Below are 24,465 nucleotides of genomic sequence, written 5' to 3'. Positions count from 1 at the left end.
GCAATAAATATGGGTGGGAAAATTACCTAGGATGACCCCCCCGGTCTTTCACAGGGTAAAGGAAACACCATTCTGCATAAAAATGGCAAACTGAGACGCGAGTGCCACGGTGAAAGCACATGTGATGATACGCATGTAATTCAACAGATTTCCTGTTCCGAATCTGTTCCAACTGTTGTACCATTTTGAAGCATTTTAGCAAATGATGATGATTTCAACTTGCTGGGATTAGCGGTTGCTCTCTGTACCCACAGAAGATCCTGCCCACTCTCCAATCCATATGCCCAGGCAGCATTTTTCCTAAGCCCCTACTTAAGTCCTCCATTTCTTCTGTAAAGTTCTCCATGGGGTTATCACCACACAACTTTCTTGACCAAAAGTGTAATATGTTTCTTTTATTTCTTTGTCCATCTTTTGACTAGGGAATGCTTAGCTATCCTGCTGTAGATTTTGCAAGCAGACATCATCTATTTCAGACATGGTTGTGTCTATTGCTAGTTGACATAAGACAAGATACTTTCTTTCAAACATCCCCTCTCTCATCCCTCTCCTCCCCTGTGTGGTCGAAAGTCCTACTTCAACTCCCTGACCTCTCCAAGCCAGGACATGTGTGTGAGAACCTAGCTGAAGACAACCAGCCTCATTTGCTGCTACCTAGAACCTTTGCTGAGGTCCTTGTCCTTGTCATGCCCAGTGCCAGATATTGGATAGACAAACATGTCCCTGTTCTCCAGGAGCTCCCCCTGAGGTGAGAGGCTGGAAATACATAGAAATGCTATTCAGCAAATGAAGAAATAGAGGAACATATAGGGGTCTGGGAACAAGGATGGTTGTTTGCAGGAGGGAGGACAACACTTTAGAGGGCTTTCCAGGACCATGGTAATGAGAACTTCTCCTAAAAATCAAAGGGAGATCAGTAGAGGAAAGGGACCAAAGGATGGGAGGTGGGGAGCAGGGGACAGTACTAGGAAGTGATAATGGCCAAATTATATAATTTTATTGTGTGCATGTTCAAATATGTAACAAGGATTCCCATCAATATGTGCAATTATAATACACCCATAAAATAATGTGGGAAAAAACCAAGGATTTCCCACAACTTAGCTCATTTGTTCCTTCCAATACCTCTGTAACATAACTTAGTAACATTCCACTTTAAAGATGGGGGACACTGAAAAACACAAAGGTGAGGTGACATGAGGCCACCCAGCAAGTGTACGAGCTAAACGCTAATGTGGTTTTCCTGGCTGCTGAGTTGATACTTGTGTGACTGTCCTGCACCATCTCAGTAGTGGTGATGTGGCAGGGGTGGTGAGCAGTTAGAGGGTGTGGAATGCACATTCCATGCAGACAGTGCTGTTTATGCAGCTGCAAGAGACTGGAAAGGCAGGGATGGAGACCTGGTGCACAGGTGGGGACACGAGGCCAAGGATGAGGCTAGGCAGGTCAGCCTGCTTACATTCTTCCAAATAAATGCTTCCCTGGGTACTCTGAGGACAAAAAGTCATTGAAGTTCACTCAGTTTGTGAAGACCTGAAGCTAGGAAGGAGAAAGCCAGGAGGTCCTCAAGATTGTCCAGATGCCAGGGGACAGAAAGATGGTGTCGTCAGGAAAAGCAGAGAGCCTGTGATGACCAGGGAGAGATGGAGAAGTGGATTAGGGACTGTCGTCATGCAAATGATGAAGAGAAGTTGCTCAGTGCTGTGGGCAGGTTCAGGGTGTCCACAGGAGAACCTCAGGCAGAGCAAGGAGGAGAAGGACAGTCTGCTTTTGCTGTTAGAGCTTGGTGGTACTTGGGAGATCTGCCTGGGGTGAGTACAGGGTAGACTGGACTGGATAATGGTGCTGTAAGCCCTGGCTACAATGGCAACTGGGCTTCCTGCAGCTGTGCTTATAGCATGATGATGTGGAGAGTTGACCGGTCCTTGGGGAGTGGGTGCTGGAGCAGATCTTGGGCACCACTCATTTGCCCTATTGTTTCTGGGGAGGGAGTCAGGAACTGTGCCTCCAGCCAGGCTTCACTCCTAAGCTATGGAAGTTAGCTGCCTTAATTGAATTATTATTGATAGCCATCTGGAATAGTGCCTGGAACCTATAAGTGCTTGGTAAATAAGTGAACAAATGAGTTCCATTGGACAGCAGCTGGGCTGCTGCCTCTCACTTGACACACACTAGTCCTGGGCAGGGGAGCAGAGGGACTGCCCAAGGAGTGGGGCATCTCAGAAACAGCCTGGAAGGCCGGAGGGGATGGCCCATCCTGAGGCAGGAGCTCAGCAGGAGCTCAGTTGGGGGAGCTTTCCTCAAGGGAAAACTCCACAGGGCCGAATTCCCAGGGCACTTAAGCTACAGGTGGGAAATGATGAGTTATATTGGGTTTCCACCTGAGGAGGAGCATACCTGTGCTCGGCAGCATGGTCGGTGGCAAGAGCCAAAATGTTAGACCTGTAGACTCGGTGGGTTCCGCTTTGAACCTGGAGCTGGGGATATTAGCCATGCTTTAAAGCCACATGCCAGAGGTAGGCTCCTTTCCACTCCATAAAGTGACTCCATGGTCATTTACCAAGCACCTCACACATGCCCCGTGCTGAGTCCCTGGTGGGGGACAGAGAGTGGAGGGTATAGGGTTGTGGGAGGCCTATTCTCAGTGTTCCCCTAATGTCTCATCCCTGTCTGCCGCACTCCCACTCAGTGCTCTTGTCCCTTTTCCATGGAGTTGATTGAGGCAGGTGCAAAAAACATCTCAGAAACCATCAGTTTCCCAGTGAGTCTCTAAGCTCTGTGGGAACAGGGTGCTGTCCTCTCTGGGGAAGGAACAGTTTACGAGAGATTTTTAGGAAGAGCAGGAGTAACTAGAGAAGAGAGGGAGGAGAAAATTCCAGAAGCTGGGGAAGGATGGGGTAAGAGAAGAGAGGGAGAGAGGAGGGGGAAGGGAAGGGGGAGGGAAAGACCTCTCCCAAGTGAACAGGGTTGGTTGCCTTCCATCTCTTTCATGTCAAATGTTTCTTTAATTTCTCTAGAATGCCATTTCAGGACATAGTGTGTTCTATTTTGTAAAATAACTCATGTAAAAGAGCTCTTTTGTTGTCATTGGCATTAAAAATAAATTCAGAATAAAATAACTGGAACCACTTTTCTTTTTCTTAACCTTGAATACTCTCTTTATTCCCTTACATCAGTCAAGTTTGTTCAAAAGATTACAATAGGCATGAGGGGAAAAATAAATGCAATTTAAAAAACTCAATGTGTTCAAAGTATAGTATATGAAACCATGCCATTACTCTTAGAAAAAAGAAAGCATGCCAAATTAATATTTTGGTGAAAGAACAAGAACACCGTCAAAGATGGCATGTGTAAGGTTTAAATGCAAGAAGTGTTTTCATTCCAGTTAGTTTAGAGAAGTGCTGGAGTGGTGCCTAAGATTTGAAATATTCAAATCCTTTAAGGTTTCTGAATGGAAACCGAAATGATACACAATTTCAGTGGCTTTCAATTTCCTATTTTATCTCAGAAATATATGGATGATCTTTGCCATAAGCTACTTCCATGATTGCAATGACCTTCTTCAGGGCTTTTTCTCTCGCAGCTTTGTTTTCCAAGCCCATGTACAGTCTTCCCAGCTTCAACCACATGGAGGCCACGTTGAGGGAGTACAAAGCATAGTGCTTACTGTAGGGCTTAATGATCTTCTGACCATATCTCAGGGTTCCTTCCCAGTCCTGCATGTACAAGCAGACCCCTGTGGCCTGTTATATCATGTGCAACATATATACATTATAGTCCTCAAACACAGAACTCATCTTCTCTTAACTGAGCTTGCAGATTTCCAGCAGCTCAGTGGTGCGTAGCCCTCCAGAATCCCTCAATGACATTACGCGCATATCCGATTATTTCACAGATGGCTTCTTCCCTTGGGGGGTTGCTGAGTTTGAGGATTTCCACCTTTGCTGTATCCTTGTCTTTCATAGTGCACTCCTGGCATTCCTGTCTTTTCTTGGGTACAGGAGGTCAGTATAGCTGGTAAATACCTCTTCTCCAGGACTGATTTCCTGTGTGGCTCTTACTTCTGCCAGGGTCCCTTTGTAGGTCACAATGACATTGGGGCAACAACTATGATTCATCAATGCAATATCAGGAAATATCACAGATCCAAAATGAGAAAGCTCGTCATCTTCAATTGTGAAGCCATTGCAGTTAACCTCTGCAAACCACGAGTCTGTTGTGGTCAGGGAATTCAAGGTGCTTGAAGTAGAACTAATGGAGAGCAGAATTGTCACTCTGAATCAAATCCTTCTTCTCACTGTCCAAATTATCCAGATGTGATTCAAACTCCTTCACAGCTAACAATTTCTCTGCAGGTGTTCTCTTTGGGTGGATTTTCTGTTTGGCCTGAATCTTTGCTGTTAGCCTCACAGTCTCCGAAGGATTCCAGTTTTCCCCCCAAGAAACCATGGGAGAGCACTCTGCTTGTGCATGGGCCAATCTTCTTTCTGACACTCCACATTGCAGTAAAATGCCTGCTTGCATCTTCCACATTTTGACAATCCTTCTTTCCTGGCAAAGCAGTGCTTGCAGTGGTTACCCTGTCCTTGACCATGAGCACGTAGGTGTAGGCTGGGCAGGAGAAGAGCAAGTTCCCTATCTGGATGGGCTGCAGAGTCTGCAGCCCCAGCCCTTACCCAGGCTGCAGAAGCACTCCAGGCCACCGTGGCCCTTGGCCCTCGTGGTGGCTGCAGGTGGGCACATGTGGAGGGGCACTGGTGCTGCTATGCCCAGGCTGCGACTCCCTGCGAAGGACAGCTGGTGCTGACACAGCCTTTGTGCTGCAGGGTCCAGCCTCCCTGTGCTCAATGTTCCAGGCAAGCTGCTTCCAGACTGTGGGATTGGGGGACACTCACCTGCCTTCTGAAGTTGAGCTCCAAACTGAGAAAAAGAAACAACACAGCTGTGTGCAGTTCCTGACGAGGCCAACCTGTCACATCCACGTACTTGCAGGACATAGAAATGGAAGCAACCTGACCCTGCTGGCTTTGACTCTTCCTCTCTTAGATGCAATTATAAATGTGTCCCTGAATCCCTGAAGCATGCAGGGAACTTTGAAGAATACCTCCGGAGGACGTGGAGCTCAGGCATGCCCTGCGGATGAGTTCTGGGGTCAGAACACAGGACTATTCCCACTAAAGATGCTGACTGCTTCTTGGTTTTGCTCTTGAACTTGGGTCCTTGTGGTTTGAAAGAGAAGCTCAGGGAGGAGGATCTGGACTCTCATTACCAGAAGATGCTAGTGAACAACTCTCCCCTTTGGTGTAACAGGGTCTCCTGGGACTGCGTGGGGCCACTGCCATCACTGGGTTTCTGTGGGCAGAAAAGCTCAACTGTGGGCGGTGCCCAGAGAGGAAATGCCTTCATGGAGCAAAGAAGGGTGGTCTTTGGAGTCGGCCTGGGAAAAGGGCTAGAAGCATTTGTTTGGGACCCTATTCTAAGCATTAACACATAAGCTTCTTTAAAACACTCCCTGGGGAATACCAGTAAGATCTGATGGAAGGAGTGAAGACTGGATGGAGTTCCTTCCACAGAAGTGGAGAAGGGAGAGCAAAAGACACATTGACCTACTACAACCAGAGAGTGTGACCATGGTGAACACTTGTCCCACCCAGGATGGTGTCCTTTTATCTATTTGCTGCTATAACAAACTGCCAAAAATTTAGTGACTTAAGAAGCACCTGGTTCTTATTATTTTTTTAATCTGAACGTTCTGGAGTCAGGATTCTAAAACAGGTCCTGTTAGGCTAACACTTTGGCAGGCTGTGCTCCTTTTGGAGCTCGTAGGGGACAGTCCACTTCCCTGGCTTGCAGCCTCTGGACGCTGCCCTCCTTGCTTAACTTCCCCAGCTCCCTCAAGCCCAGCAGCACTGGTGAGTCTCTTGTTCTACTTCAGCCTGACTCTTCTTTTGCCTCCCTCCTCCATGTTGAAGGGCCCTGTGACAGCATTGCCCCCCCACCAGATAATACAGATGCTTTGTTTCTATTTGAAATGAAGCTACTTAACACTCTTAATTCCACTTGTACCTTAATTCCAATAGAAAACATTTGTAGGCTCCAGAAATTAGAACTGAACATTTTAGGGGCTGTTATTCTGGCTTCCACGTCTCCATTGCATAAAATGAAGTGTTTATTTAAACCAGGGGTGGGGTGCATGAACATAGAGATCCTGAGAACAGTCCTGTAGGCCAGACTTGCTGTTGGCATCATGTTCATGAGCTAGGTGACCCTGATGGTCCACTGCTTCTTCACCTGTGGATCAATAGCCTTGTCTGGAGACAAAACAATCATGGGGAGCAGAAGGAGCAGGAGTAGGGGCTCTGTGACAAGGTCTTGTTTTGCTCTGCAGCTGAAGTGACAGACTTGCAGGTTTACAGAGACTCAGTTGGAACCCTCCCAAGGAAAGAAAGTGGGAGCAGGTGTAGTGGGAAGACCACCTGCCTCAGAACTCAGAGCCTAAGCCCAGGTGTGTCTTTGGGCCAGTTACCCTTTCTTCTCCTTGTGACCCTCTATTGGAAGGATCACAAGCGGAATTAACCTCCTGCACCTCAGGGATCTCCCAAGGGCTGAGCTGCTATTACTGTAGGTTCAGGGCTAGAGGGATTCATGAGGGAAACTCTGAGACAGAACTGGGATTTGTTTCCATCTGAACTAACTCCACACAGAGTTCCTTGCCATGGGCCACTGGCCTCGGTCCCTGGTGCACCATCAGACATGTCACAATAAATACTAGGGTTTCACTAGGCAGGAGACAAGCTGCATTTCATTCCCTCCTGATACAGTCTCTGGAAATACCAGGTGTGTTGCTATCAGGTGTGGGGACATCAGGAGGAGAAAGTAGGTAAATGCCATGCCTACGCATCTCCCAGGGATGACGTATCTCTTCAGTTCTCTTCATCTATCCTCAAAATCCTGAAAAGGTTTTTATGATTTCCTTTGTACAGGGAAGGTGAAACCTGAAATTCCTACCTGGCTGTGAGCAGGCCAAGGAGTCCCCATCCTCCCCTGGCATGTCGTCCCTGAGCTCCCCTTCTCTGCTGGGAGCCATAGACTTCACAAGAACACACTAAGGTGTGTCATCTTGCATTCATTCAGAGGACAGGAGGAGACAGGGTCTGATGACAGCCTGTGCCTCACACAGCAGAGACCTGGAGGCCAAGTGGATCCAGGGCATGTTAGACCCAAAGAAGCCAGCTGTGCCAACGCAGTGTGGACAGGCTCAGTGGTCTCCCAGGGAGGAAACCATACTTGTCCTGATGTGGGAGGCAAGGTCAACCTTCACTGGACCAAGACAGGAGAGAGTGGGTTCCACCCAATGGGTTGGAGGCAAGAGATGCCTGGGCACTTCTAGAGGACAGTGAGTGGGTCCCTTGGATGGCATAGTTTCAGGAGGAGCATATAGAGGGGACAGCCTTGGATGCAGGGTCAGGGAGAGTGGCTCCAACCTGACTGTGTCACTTCCTGCTTCTCCTTGACCCTGGCTTTTATATCTGGCAGCAGAAATGTTTTTTCCTCGCTTCCATGATGATTGCATTGGAAAGTCATATAATTAGCTAACATGGTATTTATTTCTTCAAGGTACTATTTAAGTGCTTTATATACATCAACTTGTCTAATCTTCTCAAGTCTGTGTGGTAAACACTATCATCCCAGATGCACAGATGAAGAACCCTAATGCAGGAAATGAGGAACCTGCCCAAGGTCACAGGTGATCAGTGGCAGAGCTGGCATTCCGTGACAGCTTTACTCTTAACCATTGCATGCTGGTGCATGTGATGTGCCAGCAGAAACCTGCACATAGTAGGACAGAGGCAGCCAGAGGCCAGAGGGAAGGGCTCTGCTTGGTATTTGCCTCATGGACCACCACTCAGAGATAGTTGGCCATGACATAGCCAGATTTTCATTGTAGGATGATCACTCTGGTGACAGGGAACAGGAAGGTCTGGAATGCATAGAAGAGAATATTGTCTGCAAGATTTTGGAGAACCTTCTGTGTATAGGGGAAGAAATTTATAAGCCTGCATTCCTAGCCTTAGAGCGTCAAGGAAGGAGCACAAATTGTAAAGAAAGAGAGACCAACATTCAATCCAGGGCTGCCAAAATGCATAGAGACCACTTCTATGTTGTAAACTTGTCTCTCTCAATTTTTCTAGAAGATGACAGATCTGTTGAAAAGACTGACTTAACAAATCAGTTTGGATGAATATACAAAACAGAATTAAAATACTCTAGGCCAGGAGACTCACTTAATATTTTCAGTAAGTAAAGTTTCATATTAGTAATATTCCTTTGGTTGCAAAGAGATGTGGTATCAAACAGAATCAGGAGGCTTGAGTTTCAGATATATCCTTATACTGACTCTATTCTCACTGGCAAAATAAAGTACTTGCAAGACAAAACACTTCCTCCACAGAGGACTATCTATAAATCTCATATTTGTTGAGCACCTACTATGATACCCAATAGCCATACCTTCCACATGGCCAGATACTGAACATGTCCAGTCCCTGTACTTGGGGAAGTTCTCTTGTTTTACCAAGTGAGGTTGGTGTGATTATGATCCCATTTCATGAATGAAGGAAATGGAGTCTCAGAGTTCCTTTCCCAAAGTCTCACTGTGTATTTCAAATTTGTGTCTATCTGACTCTGCAGCCCTCAGTGTGGGTCTTCAGGTGCGACCACATTGGAAGACTGACAGCAGAAATGGCCATGATTCTCCATTCCTCTTTGCAGCCAGGTCCTGGCAGTGCGAGCGCTCAGATTTCCACACCAGGCATCAAAGTCTATGTCCCTGCCCTTTGAATCTGGGCTTCCTGTGGCTTGCTCTGGCTGGAAAGATGTTGATGTGATACTGTGCCAGTTTCAAGTCCAGGCCTCAAGGGATCTTGTAGGCCCTGCCAAACAGCTCAATAATAAACATCATGGGACTGGGCTGCTGGACATGAGATACACAGGACCAGTAGCCCCTCATCCCAGCTGACATGTGCAGACTTGGGAGGCCATCCCAGATGAGCATGTCATCAGTCAACAGCCTGAGACCTCAGAGGTGCAGGGCGATGTCAAACCAGTTGAGCCTGGAGCAGACTGCAGCAACTGCCACCAGCCCTCAAAGTCACAAGCTCAATGAAATATTGTTGTCTGAATTCACTGGTTTTGGAGTTGCTTGTTAGGCAGGATTATTGACAGCTGATGTGATAACCATTTGATTGATTATCCAGATAGAAATGCTTCTGAGACAGAAAGAGGACTCTATTAACGAGTCCTCCAAGGCAACAGGCTGCCCGGGAAGCTCTCTATGGGAATTATAACTCAAACCTTCACAAACCTGACCTCAGAACAGGAACATACCCCCTGAATTTCTCAGCAGAGGAGCGAGTCATGGACAGGTATTGGCTTATTATTCAGAGGGAAAGAATGACCAGGACAGAGACCAGATAGAGCCAAGTGGACACCCCAGGAGCCTTGTACAGAGCCTCTGAGAAAGAGGGAAAACACCAGGCTGACCACATGTAGAGGGAATAAAGGCAGGTGAAGGAAACTGGTAAAACAATGAGAGGGCCCTGCATGGTTTCTGCATGGGCCCATCACTGTCTCCTCTAGTAAGACCTGGTGTGTGTGTTGAGCCCTACTGATGTGCAAGATGCAGCTCTGGCTGATTTGAAAGTGCTAACTCACTCTACCCACACATCAACTCCTTGAGGAGGCCCTGTCTTCATCCCCATTTATATCTCAGGTGACTGTTGCTTTGGAGGCTAGATCTCAATGGAGGAGTGCATCATTGGAAATGGAGCTCAATAATTTCAGCTCCTAAGACACAGGTCTATCTCTCTCCCGAGGTCTGGGTGCCTTCCAGACACTTAGGCTAATTACCAATAGATTAGGGTATTCCAGTCATGTCTGCATCTTGCTTACAGTGTTCCCCCCTTGAAACTCAGGTTCCCTCTTACTGGCTTCTGGCAGAGTCCTCTTCACAGGCGACCTTCACAGTGAACATGTGATGAGAGGACCTTATGGGACTGATAGGATGGAGCCAATGTGCCCTGGATTTGATGCCTGAGGCTGTAATGATGTTTCCTTCTGCGCTTGAGGTCTGTGACTCTGGCTTAACATAAGTGATAGGTGGAACCAGGGAGGCTGACTTGGTTCCATGGTCAACAGGCGAAGGTGCCCATCTCTCAGGGAGGGGAAGATCCCAAGATCAACGGGGCAGATGCAGAACTGTGGGCAGCAACTCTGCTCTCTCTCGTGGTGGGAGCTGGTGGCTGGACATCTGACCGGGACATTAAAGCATCTTTGCTCTTTTCTACTTTTTCTCCTGATGTGGTAGCTATTAGGAACAGGGAGGGTACCCAGGTTCTTCCTTTGTGCATTATGGGAACTGGTGTGCGATATAAGCATAAAAATGATTAATTTCTCTTAGGAAAAACATATGCTCCCTAATGTGGGTCCTTAATCTCACAGAAGAGCTTCTGGCCTAATGTTGACAACTTGTAGAACATTCTCTCCCAAATAAGAGCTGCCAAATAATTTTGAATTTTAAAAAAATATGTATGAATATATAAAACAAAATGTCTCAGAGAACTCTGGCACAGAGTCTTAGAAATGCATACTGTGTAGCTTTTCTTCATTAAGTCTTTTTGTTTTTAAAGACTGGTTTGTTCCACTTAAAAAAAGGAAGGATATTTTTATTCTTCCCCAATTTTTTAAAACTTTAAAGTTTTTTAAACTTTTAAAGTCCCTTCTCTTTCCCAGTGACTTACACTGTGTCTGGGCAGGGGAACTTAACTTTATAAATACACTTTCTGGGCTCCAGATCCTCTTCCCTACTAATCAAGGAAGTAGAAATGGATTGTTCCTTAAGTCTTCTCGATACCAACATTCTACTGAAGTATTTAGAAGTAGTGAAAACTAATACTATGATCTGTACCATAAAAAGAAGTTTTGAAGTTTGGAGAAGTTTCACAAATACTTTTGGGGATTCTGGAGGTCCATTAGCATATTCAACAGAATATGAAGCCAGAGATATTGGCCAAGGCTCGAAGAGACAATGGATATCTGTTTCAAAGGAGGTGCTAAACCTTATGCAGGAAGTTCAAAGTAGAAGATCAAAAGCTAGTTACATGTTGCATCCACATCCAGGGTATCAAAGGGCCAGCAGAGTGGAGAGAGAGATTTTATTTGAATATGTAATTTTGTGAAATATAATGCTGAGTTATGAGAAGGTTACATTGACAGAGAGAGAAGAAAGGAGGTACCTCCTACATCCAGTTTGGTGATGATGGGGCCTATAGCAGGACCACTCAGAGAATTTTGTGAAAGTTCCCTGAAGTGGGAAATGGGCCAGAGGTGAGGTGGTAGTCACATGTTCTGGAATCTGAGTTTTCTGTGACCAATCTAAAGAGTAAGAGATGATTCACTGACCAGCTGAACCTGAATGAACTGGGGTGGAACCTGGGGTAAGGAGTGTTGAGTACCTATTCTTCAAGAATTTCTTTGGGGAAAGACTGTGTGAGCATTTTTCCATGGACAAAGTGACCCTCATGACCAGGAGAGAGTTGGTGTGGAATCAGCTCAAGATGGCCCTGGAGGGAGGGAGGGAAGAGAGCTGGGGAAGAAAGACCTCAGTCAAGAGGAGGGAGAGGAGAGAAAGGAAGGATCTGAGGAAGATGCACGCATCACCCACATCTGAGAGCTTCAGGGAGAGGCCTCTAACAATGAACATGGGAGTTGAGAGCCGCTGAAGTTGAGATTCTCATAACTACTTCATGGATCCTCCTACAGCTAACAGACCCTGTCACCTGCTCACAACATGCTGACCAAAGGACAGCTTTCCTGCCACTCCCTCCTTTCCTTCCTGTCCCACATGTTGCAGACCTGGAGAGGTAGGTGCTGTGGGGGAGAGGTGGCAGGAGAAAGCCATAGGGAGGAGAAAGAGCAAGACCAGCTGCAGCCTCCTGGACTGTAGGCTTCAGCCCCGCCTGGGAGGGGAGGGGCTGACCCCAAATCAAAACTAGAATATTTCTTCTTAAATTGTAATGAACTTTTAAAATATTAAAGTAACATTGTGACTTAAACAAGTAGGTATCTTTTTTTTTTAACTCAAGGGAGTCTATGGGCACAGAAGAGCTAGCTTCCAGGATGAACTTAAATAGTAGGGAAGGAATTGAAGTTATCCTGTATCCTGTGTTGGCATCCAACAGGTCAAGCTCTGAGTAGGAGCAGTCCATCAACAAAGATACGTGTCCACTTTGACTTGGGTTTTCCAAACTTCTTTTTATGTTTTCCACACAAGACCAATTAATATGCCATGAAAAATACAATGATTTGGAACACACTTAGGTGTACCTTGTTCAAATGGCTAAATATTTTCTTTTAGATTAATATAGAGAGGATGGTTGCTTTGATTTAAACCAATCCTAGATCCCCAAATCAGGTCAAAAGGTAATATGTAAACATCTTTCAGTCCTTACATCTCATTTAGGCTAAAGTATTTAGATTACACATTCATAGATTTATGTGTATGTGTGGTTTATTTTTCATCTTTCTTCTGTTGCTAAATAGCTTATTCAGATTTCACTGTAAAAGTCACCCTAACCAAAATCCGATTTCAGCTTTTAGTCTTCTGAAAAACAGTTGAAATATGTACTCTGAGTTTTGATTTAGGAATTATGCTCAGTGTAGTTAGAGAATATTGAAAACTGTTGGTATGAGACAAGGGTATTTAATTCAGACTTTTTGCTTTTATTATTTATTTATTTACTTCTGTGGGGTTGGTGTTGAATGGAGGCCTTGTGTGTGCTTGGCAGGAGCTGTACCTCTGAAGTACAACTCCAGCCTGACCTTTTGCTTTTAATTCACTTATGCACCTACATTTTTTTCCTGGCTTAAATTAGCATTCTTTTTCAGTTTCAGTTTCACTATCAGTAATGAAGCAGTCATATAATTTTTATGATCATGTTTCATTTGTTAAAAGGGAAAAATGAACTGCCTGAAATATCTTCCATTAAAGAACAGATTTCTATTAGTGTCCTTTACATATTATCAAAGTGAATCATTCAGGTCTTTGCTATTTCACAGTTAGTCTGTGGACCTGCACTGTCAGATGACTGTGGGACCTCATTAGAAGCATGGGCCCCAGTCCTTCCCCAGGCCTTCTGTACTAGGAGCCCTCTGTGCATGAGACTTTGAGAAGCACTGTTGGGTGTTCATAATGGGCTTACTTCCAACATGGTTTCTCTTACCTTATTTTCTTTCCTTCTCTTTTTCCTTTTCTTTAAAATTCAGGTTTTTTTGGCAACTTCAGCTACCTAAGAATTCTGAATTGTTTGCATCACTGTAATAACAATCAAACTATCAAAACCATGAGTCAGATTCTGTGCTTGTTACTGACGTCTGTGTTCTTGGCCCCCAAATATGACTCTTAATTTACCCACAGCTTTGTGAGGCATGGTGCTCTGGTCTCCACTCCCAGCACACAGCAAGTAGGACTCAGGCCATGGCCCAGCATCTGTAGGGAACCTAATGAGGGCTTTGTTGCCTGGCAGAGGATGAACCATGGGCCAGCAGCTTAGAGTCAGGATCTGAGTCATGGAAAAGAGGTGGGTTCATTTTCTGAGCTTCTACCATTTGGGATGGTAGGGAAGCTTTTACTGACATGGAAGCAAGTGTTGAATGTGCCTGATTATGTTTAAAATTGGGATTTCTGATTTAATGCTGCAAAAAAAATGAGACTTTAGCAATAGTAAATCAACATGAGGCAGCTTCTACCTGAATTAATGCTGGGGAAATATCTTCTTCAGAAGAGTCAACATGAACTCTCTCATGGCCTGGGCTGGGGAGATTTTGCTGGCTGGTTTTCACTTTCTGTTGATTTTGAGGGCTAGGGTTCTGGTAAGGTCAGGTAAGCAGGTTAACAAGAAGAACGTAGATGTCCCCGAACAGTTTAATGTTTCTAAAGGAGGAGGAACGTGTTGAGAAGTTTGCTTCTGGAGTATGAGGAGACATATTTTTACTAATTGCCTCCACTCAGTGCAACTCAAACTTTGGAAAATTTGTTTTCTAAAAATGAAGAAAATTGAAATGTGGGGAGAAGGTGGAAGATGGACCAGGGACCTCTAGATCCCCAAATCAATCACCTGACAAGTTCCCCAAGCTGTCTTTCTGTTTTTTATGTCTCAAATGAGATGCTGAGGAAGGCAGCAAACAGGGAAGTCAACTGACCCTGGGGAAAGAGACCTCAACACAGGCATGCCTTCTCTGCCCAAAGGAAGAGGAAGGGCATGCTAGCAAGACAGGAAAGCTTCAGAAGACAACCGTAGCCCAACACCACAGATGGAGCTGTGGTCTTCCCACAGCAGTAGACCCCCAATCCTGAGATGTTGCTGGGGGCAGCTGAGTGGGAATGAAGCTGGAACTGTCCTCTTGCAGGCTGTAATGAGCCCCTCCATATGACAGTGGCAGAGAAGTGTACCTCACTGAGAAGCATCAGATGTCTCTCCCTCCCACTGGAGTGGGATCAGAGAAGCCTGGGGGGATAAGTTCAATGTACCCCATGCCTCCCTGACAGACAGGGATCCAGAAAGGTCACATGGGGAATCTGGACTCCTACACCCAACTTCTCCCTGGGACCCAAATGGAGGTGGAGAGAACCAGCAAAGATGTAAATTTAAATAAGATCCAGGAGGTCAGCATAATTCCCAGAACATACAGGTTTCAATCAAAAGCCACTCATCACACCAAAATCCAGAATATTCTGCCTGATGAGAAGAAAATCAATCGACAGGGAGATGACAGAAGGGTGAGATTTATCTTTGAACGCCATCAAAGAAAGTGCTTCAGTGAGCAATTAGCAGCAGTCTTGAAGCAGATGACAAGATAAGTATTAGAGAAGGATGACATCTTGATAACAGAGAAGATATGAGCAAGAACCAAGAGGAGGTGCTAGAAATAAAAACATAATTATCCCAATCAAAACTTCTTCAAAATCAGAAAGTCTTGCTCTGTGAAAGTCACAATCAAGAGGACTGGGGGTAAGTTCTGGCCTGGGAAGAAACGTGCAAACCACACAGCTGACAAAGAACAAGCATCTAGTTGGCCTAGCAACTTCTCAGAACCCAGCTGAAAAACGTTCAAGAAGGAAATGGTCATGCGACATCAACAGACATTGCAGGGGAGGAGCCGTGGACAGCAGAGGGGCACAGGAGAAGGGGTCCACATCCTTAGCCATTAGGACCTGTGAAGTAAAACCATGGACTAGCTCACCACAGACCTAGTAGAAAGGTTGAAGGAAGAAACTAGGATGTGTGCCTTCTTCTGCACCAGGAAAATGTCATTAGGTGAGAAAAATCACCAGAGAGACAAAGGTAGAGACACAAGAAAAATAAAAACATAAATCACATTGTGCTGTCACGGGTGACACCAAGGGCTGACACAGGTATGGAGAGGGCTGACACAGGTATGGAGAGGGTGGGATTGCGTATGCATTGCTCATGGGAATGGAAGCCAGTACCAGTGCTCTGGAAAACAGATGGTCTATTTCTTAAAGCACTACCAACTAAAAATTGCAGTCCTGGGTGTGGAAACTTGTCTTCACCCAAAAACCCTCACACTGTGCATAAGGGCGCCCCCCCCATGGAAACAGCACAAATGTCCTTCAGATTGTGGATGAGTAAACAAACAGTGGTATATTGTGTCATCACCTACTACTCAACAATACAAAGGAATGAATGGCTGATGCAGGCATGACTTGGATGAATCTTCAGGGAATAAGACAGTAAAAAAAAGCCAGATTAGAAAGATTACTCACTTTGCACTTCCATTAAGGCAACAGTCTAGAAATGAGAAGGTTGCAGAGAATAAGTAAAAATGGTTGCCAGGGATTGAGGAGCTCCACCTATGAACACTGCTGCATTGAGGACCAAGCCTCCCACACATATGCCTTTGGGGGATGTTCCAGATCCAAGCCAGAGCACCCAGTTACCTCCTCTGCTTCCTCAAGCAGGTTGACATGCAAGTCAACAGTTCATTCTGGGACCATAGAAACATAGGAATTTAACTTAGGAGGTCCAGCCCACCTCTGGGAGGACCTCAAGAGAGCTGGTGCCCCTCCTCTTTCCACTGGCAAGATTCTCAGCACAGTGATTGCTCTTCCTCCATCTGAAGGATGGAAAGTCCAGGAAGGCTGAACAGGCACACTTTTGTGGTGGGGTGAATGCTAAAGACCAGTTTGAGAGTTGTGGAAAATTACGTAGTGAACTCAAAACCACCGAAGGGTTACCTCATAATTAATCAGCAAGGGCTCAGACTGGGTTTCATACCCAGATTCCACTTTTTTTCTGTGTTAATGGTGGAGCAGAGGGGGTCAATTTAATTAACTTCCAGGTTCACGGTTTCTTTCTCTATTAAGAAGGGTTATGCCCATTCATGCCCAGTTGGTGGGAGCCCAGCTGGGCTCAGCCATTCTGGAGTGTGGTCAGGCAGGACTCATTTAAATAGAGTGTGTGAGGCCCTAGAGGTAGCAATGCCATTGCTGTTTGTAGACCTAGGGAAAGCCACACACTTATGTCTGATGGGACAGGCAGGATACTGCTCTCACTAGAGAAATGAGTGAATGTAATACAGATGATGCAAATAGTGGGACTCCAGGCAGCCACTGGAAGAAATGAGATAGAGCAGTGGTTCTCAAAGCAGGGTACCAGAACCAGAGACCACCGTGTTGCCTGATAACCTACACCAGTTCAGGGCTCTGCACAATTCTAGTGAATCAGAAACTCTGGTATTGGTCTTGGCAGTCTGTTTTTAATCAGTTCTCTAGAAGATTCTGATGAACACTCAAGGCCAAAGGTTGCTGAACTAGAGGTATGCATGGGTAGATATTAAAATAGGCGTAAATTGAAAGATTTTTGTCTCCCAGTGGATATTTGACAATGCCTGGGACACATTTTTCTTGATTAGGGAAGGGATGCTGGCATCCAGTGACAGAAGTCAGAGACACTGTTGAACATCTGAAAATGTATGGCAAAGAATTATTCAGCCATGAGGGTCAATGGTGATGACATTGAGGAACCCTGAAGCATTTGCCTTGCCAAACCTCTCATCTCCCCAAACTGAATAGTGCTTAGAAGCATGCATGCATGCCTTGAGTTTTAGCTCAGTGTTCTTTTATTCTTTGGGGGAGAAGAAACATCAATGGAACAATATTTTATCCTCAAGTGTGTGAATAACAAAAATTATCTATCTGATTGACCATAGTGTGGAGATGGAGCCTGACCTAATGCTGAAGGTAAGATGTGCGCGCTTCACCTTGGTCAACAGGCATCTTCATAAACTGATTAGCGTAGGTTTGTCATCTACTTGGTAGTCCCTGGTCTGTGCCATGATTTCAATGCATGTATATAAGTACTATCATTTTCTACTTACTGTACTCTATTTTCAAGATTGACTACATTACACAGCAGTTAATTATCTGAGGAAACATTTTCCAGGAGCCTTAACCCATACACATGTTATATTTCATAATTTCTGTCAGCTTCCTTGCAGTCCATACTCTGTTGGTATCTCATATTCAAACATTTGGCTCATTTCTGAGAAGGCCCGCTCTTCTGAATGTGTCTCTGTGTCCCATTTGGCACTAGCTTCTTTGCACTGGAGGCTCTTCAGAGTCCCATCCAGTTGTACATAGTTGGTGCCATGGTTTGCTCTTGATGTTCACCAAACCTTTGAATTGTAAGAACAAAGCAAACCTTGTTTGAGAAAAGATAATTTTTTGCAATTATCCATCCACTCTGCCCTTTGCCCCAACAACTTTCACTTGGCCACATTTCCTTTAATGTTTAATGTAGAGTTCCTACACAGAGCAAAGATTAGATTAACCAGGAATGGAAAATGCATGCTGGGAATTTCTCACAGAAGAGTCACAATGTGCAGTTTCAAGACTAAGTGATTTTTTACTGTCATTTGTTCTTCAAAAGAAAAGGATATAGAATACAGAGGCATATGAATAAGACAAAGCCTTAACTTTATTTAAGTAAACCAACAGGAAGTTGGACAGCAAAAACTGTGGGAACCCAGTCATGCCACTTCACTCTGTGTATCTCTGGGTTCCCACCTGCCTATTGAGGAGTCCCCATGCCCACCATCTATGGCTGTCGTTGCTCCAATGGAAGCTCATCACTGCACTGTGGACCCTCACATTGTGCAGACTGTCCTTCTGCAGGGTGGCAGTCATGCTTTGTCCCCACTTCAATGAAAGATGCCACCCTTTAGGGTACTGTACTCAGAAATCAGAGAGTCATTGGGTGAGCCTTGTTTTCCCACTCTCAAAATCAATCCACTAACAAGACAAGCAGCTGTGTCTGAAATGTATTTTAAAATCTACCCAAGCCTCTCTCCTTGATTCTTACTCACTTTAGAACTCCATTAGTTCTTGCTGGTTGAGTATGATGACCTTGATGTGGGGAATGCATTATTTTTATTTTGTCTTATTTTTAAAGTTATACACTTTCATTATTATTTAAGTTACATATGATGAGGTATAGTGCTGTGGAAATTCAATCTATGTATACAATGTATGATGACTAAACCAAGGTGGTTCACATTTTCATCTCCTTAAATATTTTTAAAGAATTTTGATTGGCCTGTAAAAATCATTTGTATTTGGGAGGTTTGGTGTGATATTTCAGTACATGCCTGCAATATGTACTGATCAAATCAGGTAATTAATATTTTCATTTCCTTATCATTACTTTGTATTTGGAGTCTTCAAGCTCCTTTTAGTTACTCAAAAAATATATAATAGGTTACTATGATCTATTGTCTCCCCTCAGTGCTGTCCAACACTGGAACTTACTTCTTCTGCCTGATAGTGTGGCAGGTATCAATCTTGTAATGCATCTTTATCATGTATTTGAATACAGGTCTGGCTGGTTCCAAATTTGCCATATCCCCTGCCTCAAAGGGGACTCCCAGTCACAAATGAAGCAAGTTATGTTCGCTAGAATTAGAAATAGGACCATCACTAAAATAGATGTTTCTTAGTCAAGAAACCAGGGCCTTAAGATTTAGAGGAAGAAATTAACCAACCAAATTCCTACATGCTTCATGAACTGGAAGTCCAGAACAACCAGGATTTCCATGCACATCTAACATGATGTCCTTCAACTCACACTCCTGCATACATTTAGCCATTTAAGTATATACACTTTTACCCTCACATGCATTATGTACCTATTTCACCTGTCATCAATCTAAGCATGAAATGCAACCTTTCTTTAATTTACATGCATGCACAGAATAGCTATACATGTGTGCACTTACTGAGGGTAAGTTAGGAAGAAAGACTAGAGTTAAGAGCTATTTATCTTCTGTCAAAAACAACCTCAAATGAGATACCAGACAATCTTTTTCTTTTTTTTTTTTTTTTTTTTTTTTTTAATTTTTTTTATTTTATTTTATTTTTTTTTCTTTTTATTGTAAACAAATGGGATACATGTTGTTTCTCTATTTGTACATGGCGTAAAGGCATACCATTTGTGTAATCATAAATTTACATAGGGTAATGTTGTTTGATTCATTCTGCCATTTTTTCCCTTCCCCCCCTCCCCTCCCACCCTTCCCCTCCATCTATACAGTCCTTCCTTCCTCCATTCCTGCCCCCCTCCCTAAACCCTACTCCAACCCCAACACTAACCCTTCCCACCCCCATTATGTGTCATCATCCACTTATTAGCGATATCATTCTTCCTTTGGTTTTTTGAGATTGGCTTATCTCACTTAGCATGATATTCTCCAGTTTCATCCATTTGCCTGCAAATGCCATAATTTTATCATTCTTTATGGCTGAGTAATATTCCATTGTATATATATACCACATTTTCTTTATCCATTCATCAATTGAAGGACATCTAGGTTGGTTCCACAATCTGGCTATTGTGAACTGAGCAGCTATGAACATTGATGTGGCTGTATCTCTGTAATATGCTGATTTTAAGTCCTTTGGGTATAGGCCAAGGAGTGGGATAGCTGGGTCAAATGGTGGTTCCATTCCAAGTTTTCTAAGGAATCTCCACACTGCTTTCCAGAGTGGCTGCACTAATTTGCAGCCCCACCAGCAATGTAAGAGTGTACCTTTCTCCCCACATCCTCGCCAACACCTGTTGTTGCTTGTATTCTTGATAATTGCCATTCTAATTGGGGTGAGATGGAATCTTAGGGTGGTTTTGATTTGCATTTCTCTTATTACCAGAGATGTTGAACATTTTTCCATATGTTTGTTGATTGCTTGTACATCTTCTTCTGTGAAGTGTCTATTCATTTCCTTAGCCCATTTGTCAATTGGATTATTTACATTCTTGGTGTAGAGTTTTTTGAGTTCTTTATAGATTCTGGAGATTAGCGCTCTATCTGAAGTATGATTGGCAAAGATTTTCTCCCACTCTGTAGGCTCTTTCTTTGCATTGCTGATAGTTTCCTTTGCTGAGAGAAAGCTTTTTAGTTTGAATCTATCCCAGTTATTAATTCTTGCTTTTATTTCTTGTGCTATGGGAGTCCTGTTGAGGAAGTCTGGTCCTAAGCCGACATGTTGAAGCTCTGGACCTACTTTTTCTTCTATAAGATGCAAGGTCTCTGGTCTGATTCCGAGATCCTTAATCCATTTTGAGTTTAGTTTTGTGCATGGTGAGAGATATGGGTTTAGTTTCATTCTGTTGCATATGGATTTCCAATTCTCCCAGCACCATTTGTTGAAGAGGCTATCTTTTCTCCATTGCATATTTTTGGCCCCTTTATCTAGTATGAGAAAATTGTATTTATTTGGGTTAGTGTCCGTGTCCTCTATTCTGTACCATTGATCCACCTTTCTATTTTGGTACCAATACCATGCCGTTTTTGTTACTATTGCTTTGTAGTAGAGTTGAAGATCTGGTATTGCAATACCCCCTGCTTCACTCTTTCTGCCAAGGATTGCTTTAGCTATTCTGGGTTTTTTATTCTTCCAGATGAATTTCATAATTGCTTGCTCTATTTCTGTAAGGTACATCATTGGGATTTTAATTGGAATTGCATTGAATCTGTATAGCACTTTTGGTAGTATGGCCATTTTGACAATATTAATTCTTCCTATCCAAGAACATGGGAGATCTTTCCATCTTCTAAGGTTTTCTTGAATTTCTTTCTTTAGTGTTCTGTAGTTCTCATTGTAGAGGTCTTTCACCTCTTTTGTGAGATTGATTCCCAAATACTTTATTTTTTTCGAAGCTATTGTGAATGGGGTAGTTTTCCTAATTTCTCTTTCTGAAGATTCATCGCTTATATATAAAAATGCCTTCGATTTATGTGCATTGATCTTATATCCCACTACTTTACTGAATTCACTTATGAGATCTAAAAGTTTTCTGGTGGAATTTCCTGGTTCCTCTAAGTATACAATCATATCATCAGCAAATAGGGATAGTTTGAGTTCTTCTTTTCCTATTCGTATCCCTTTAATTTCTTTGGTCTGTCTAATTGCTCTGGCTAGAGTTTCAAGGACGATATTGAATAGAAGTGGTGAAAGAGGGCATCCCTGCCTTGTTCCAGTTTTTAGAGGGAATGCTTTCAGTTTTTCACCATTAAGAATGATATTAGCCATGGGTTTAGCATAGATGGCCTTTACAATGTTAAGGAATGTTCCCACTATTCCTATTTTTTCTAGTGTTTTGAGCATGAAGGGGTGCTGTATTTTATCAAATGCTTTTTCTGCATCTATCGAAATAATCATGTGATTCTTGACTTTAAGTCTATTGATATGGTGAATGACATTTATTGATTTCCTGATGTTGAACCAACCTTGCATCCCTGGGATGAAACCCACTTGATCATGGTGCACTATCTTTTTAATATGTTTTTGTATGCGATTTGCTAAAATTTTGTTGAGAATTTTTGCGTCGATGTTCTTTAAGGATATTGGTCTGAAATTTTCTTTCCTCGATGTGTCTCTGTCTGGTTTAGGAATCAGGGTAATATTGGCTTCATAGAATGAGTTTGGGAGAGTTCCCTCCTCTTCTATTTTCTGGAATACTTTGAGAAGTATTGGAATGAGTTCTTCTTTAAAAGTTTTGTAGAACTCGGCTGAGAACCCATCTGGTCCTGGACTTTTCTTTGTTGGAAGGCTTTTGATGACTTCTTCTATTTCATTACTTGAAATTGGTCTATTTAAATTGTGTATGTCCTCCTCGTTCAGTTTAGGCAATTCATATGTCTCTAGAAACCTGTTGATGTCTTCGAAATTTTCTATTTTGTTGGAGTATAGATTTTCAAAATAGCTTCTAATTATGTTTTGTATTTCGGTCGTGTCTGTTGTGATATTTCCTTGTTCATTCCGAATTTTAGTGATTTGGGTTTTCTCTCGTCTTCTCTTTGTTAGTGTGGCTAAAGGTTTATCAATTTTGTTTATTTTTTCGAAGAACCAACTATTTATTTTGTCAATTTTTTGTATTGTTTCTTTCGTTTCAATTTCGTTGATTTCAGCTCTGAGTTTAACTATTTCCTGTCTTCTACTACTTTTGGGGTTGGTCTGTTCTTCTTTTTCTAGGGCTTTGAGCTGTAGTGTTAGGTCATTTATTTTTTGAGTTTTACTTCTTTTATTAAATGCGCTCCATGAAATAAATCTTCCTCTAAGTACCGCTTTCATAGTGTCCCAGAGATTTTGATATGTTGTTTCTTTGTTCTCGTTTACCTCTAAGAATATTTTAATTTCCTTCCTAATATCTTCTGTTATCCATTCATCATATAGTAGCATATTGTTTAATCTCCAGGTGTTGGAGTAGTTTCTGTTTTTTACTCTTTCATTTATTTCTAACTTCAATCCATTATGATCTGATAGAATACAAGGTAGTGTCTCTATCTTCTTGTATTTGCTGACATTAGCTTTGTGGCATAATATATGGTCTATTTTAGAGAAGGATCCATGTGCTGCTGAGAAGAAAGTGTATTCACTCTTGGTTGGATGGTATATTCTATAAATGTCTGTTAAGTCTAAATTATTGATTGTGTTATTGAGATCTATGGTTTCTTTGTTCAATTTTTGTTTGGAAGATCTGTCCAGTGGTGAAAGAGGCGTGTTAAAATCACCTAGTATTATTGTGTTATGGTCTATTTGGTTTCTAAAATTGAGAAGGATTTGTTTAACATATATGGATGAGCCACTGTTTGGGGCATAGATGTTTATGATTGTTATATCTTGCTGATTTATGGTTCCCTTAAGCAGTATGAAATGTCCTTCTTTATCCCTTCTAACTAACATTGGCTTGAAGTCCACTTTATCTGAAATGAGGATGGATACTCCAGCTTTTTTGCTGAGTCCATGTGCATGGTATGTTTTTCCCCATCCTTTCACCTTTAGTCTATGGGTATCTCTTTCTATGAGGTGAGTCTCTTGCAGGCAACATATTGTTGGATCTTTCTTTTTAATCCAATCTGCCAGTCTACGTCTTTTGATTGATGAATTCAGGCCATTAACATTCAGGGTTATTATTGAGATATGATTTGTATTCCCAGTCATTTGGTTCATATTTAAAATTTTTGACACATCTTGGTTCCTCCTTTATTTGACAGTTCCTTTAGGATAATTCCTCCCTTTGCTGATTTGCTTCTTTGTTTTTTATCTCTTCCTCATGGAATATTTTGCTGAGAATGTTCTGTAATGCTGGCTTTCTTTTTGTAAATTCTTTTAGCTTTTGTTTATCATGGAATGATCTTATTTCATCGTCAAATTTGAAGGTAAGTTTTGCTGGGTATAAGATTCTTGGTTGGCATCCATTTTCTTTCAGAGCTTGAAAAATGTTGTTCCAGGCCCTTCTAGCTTTTAGGGTCTGGATTGAAAAATCTGCTGATATCCGTATTGGCTTCCCCCTGAATGTAATTTGGTTCTTTTCTCTCACAGCCTTTAAAATTCTGTCTTTATTTTGTATGTTAGGTATTTTCATTATAATGTGCCTTGGTGTGGGTCTGTTGTAATTTTGTGTATTTGGAGTCCTATAAGCCTCTTGGACTTGATTTTCCATTTCATTCTTCAGATTTGGGAAATTTTCTGATATTATTTCTTCAAATAGATTGTTCATTCCTTTGGTTTGTTTCTCTAAGCCTTCCTCAATCCCAATAATTCTCAAATTTGGCCTTTTCATGATATCCCATAGTTCTTGGAGATTCTGTTCATGATTTCGCACCATCTTCTCTGTTTGTTCAACTTTGTTTTCGAGGTTAAATAATTTGTCTTCAATATCTGAAGTTCTGTCTTCCAGCTGTTCTATCCTATTGGTTGTGCTTTCTATGGAGTTCTTAATTTGGTTTATTGTTTCCTTCATTTCAAGGATTTCTGTTTGGTTTTTTTTCAATATCTCTAACTCTTTATTGAAATGATCTTTTGCTTCCTGAATTTGCTCTGTTAACTGT

General features: G+C 42.8%; 1 pseudogene; it reads right to left on the bottom strand.

Moving 5' to 3' along the window:
• Window positions 1-3,476: 3,476 nt before the first annotated feature.
• LOC124974320 (N-lysine methyltransferase SMYD2-like) overlaps window positions 3,477-24,465 on the bottom strand; it is a 33,328-nt pseudogene continuing 12,339 nt past the window's right edge.

The sequence above is a fragment of the Sciurus carolinensis genome, unplaced genomic scaffold (assembly GCF_902686445.1).
Source record: "Sciurus carolinensis unplaced genomic scaffold, mSciCar1.2, whole genome shotgun sequence".
NCBI lineage: Eukaryota > Metazoa > Chordata > Mammalia > Rodentia > Sciuridae > Sciurus > Sciurus carolinensis.
The sequence above is the reverse complement of the archived record's forward strand: the minus strand, read 5'-3'. Positions and strand labels throughout refer to the sequence as shown.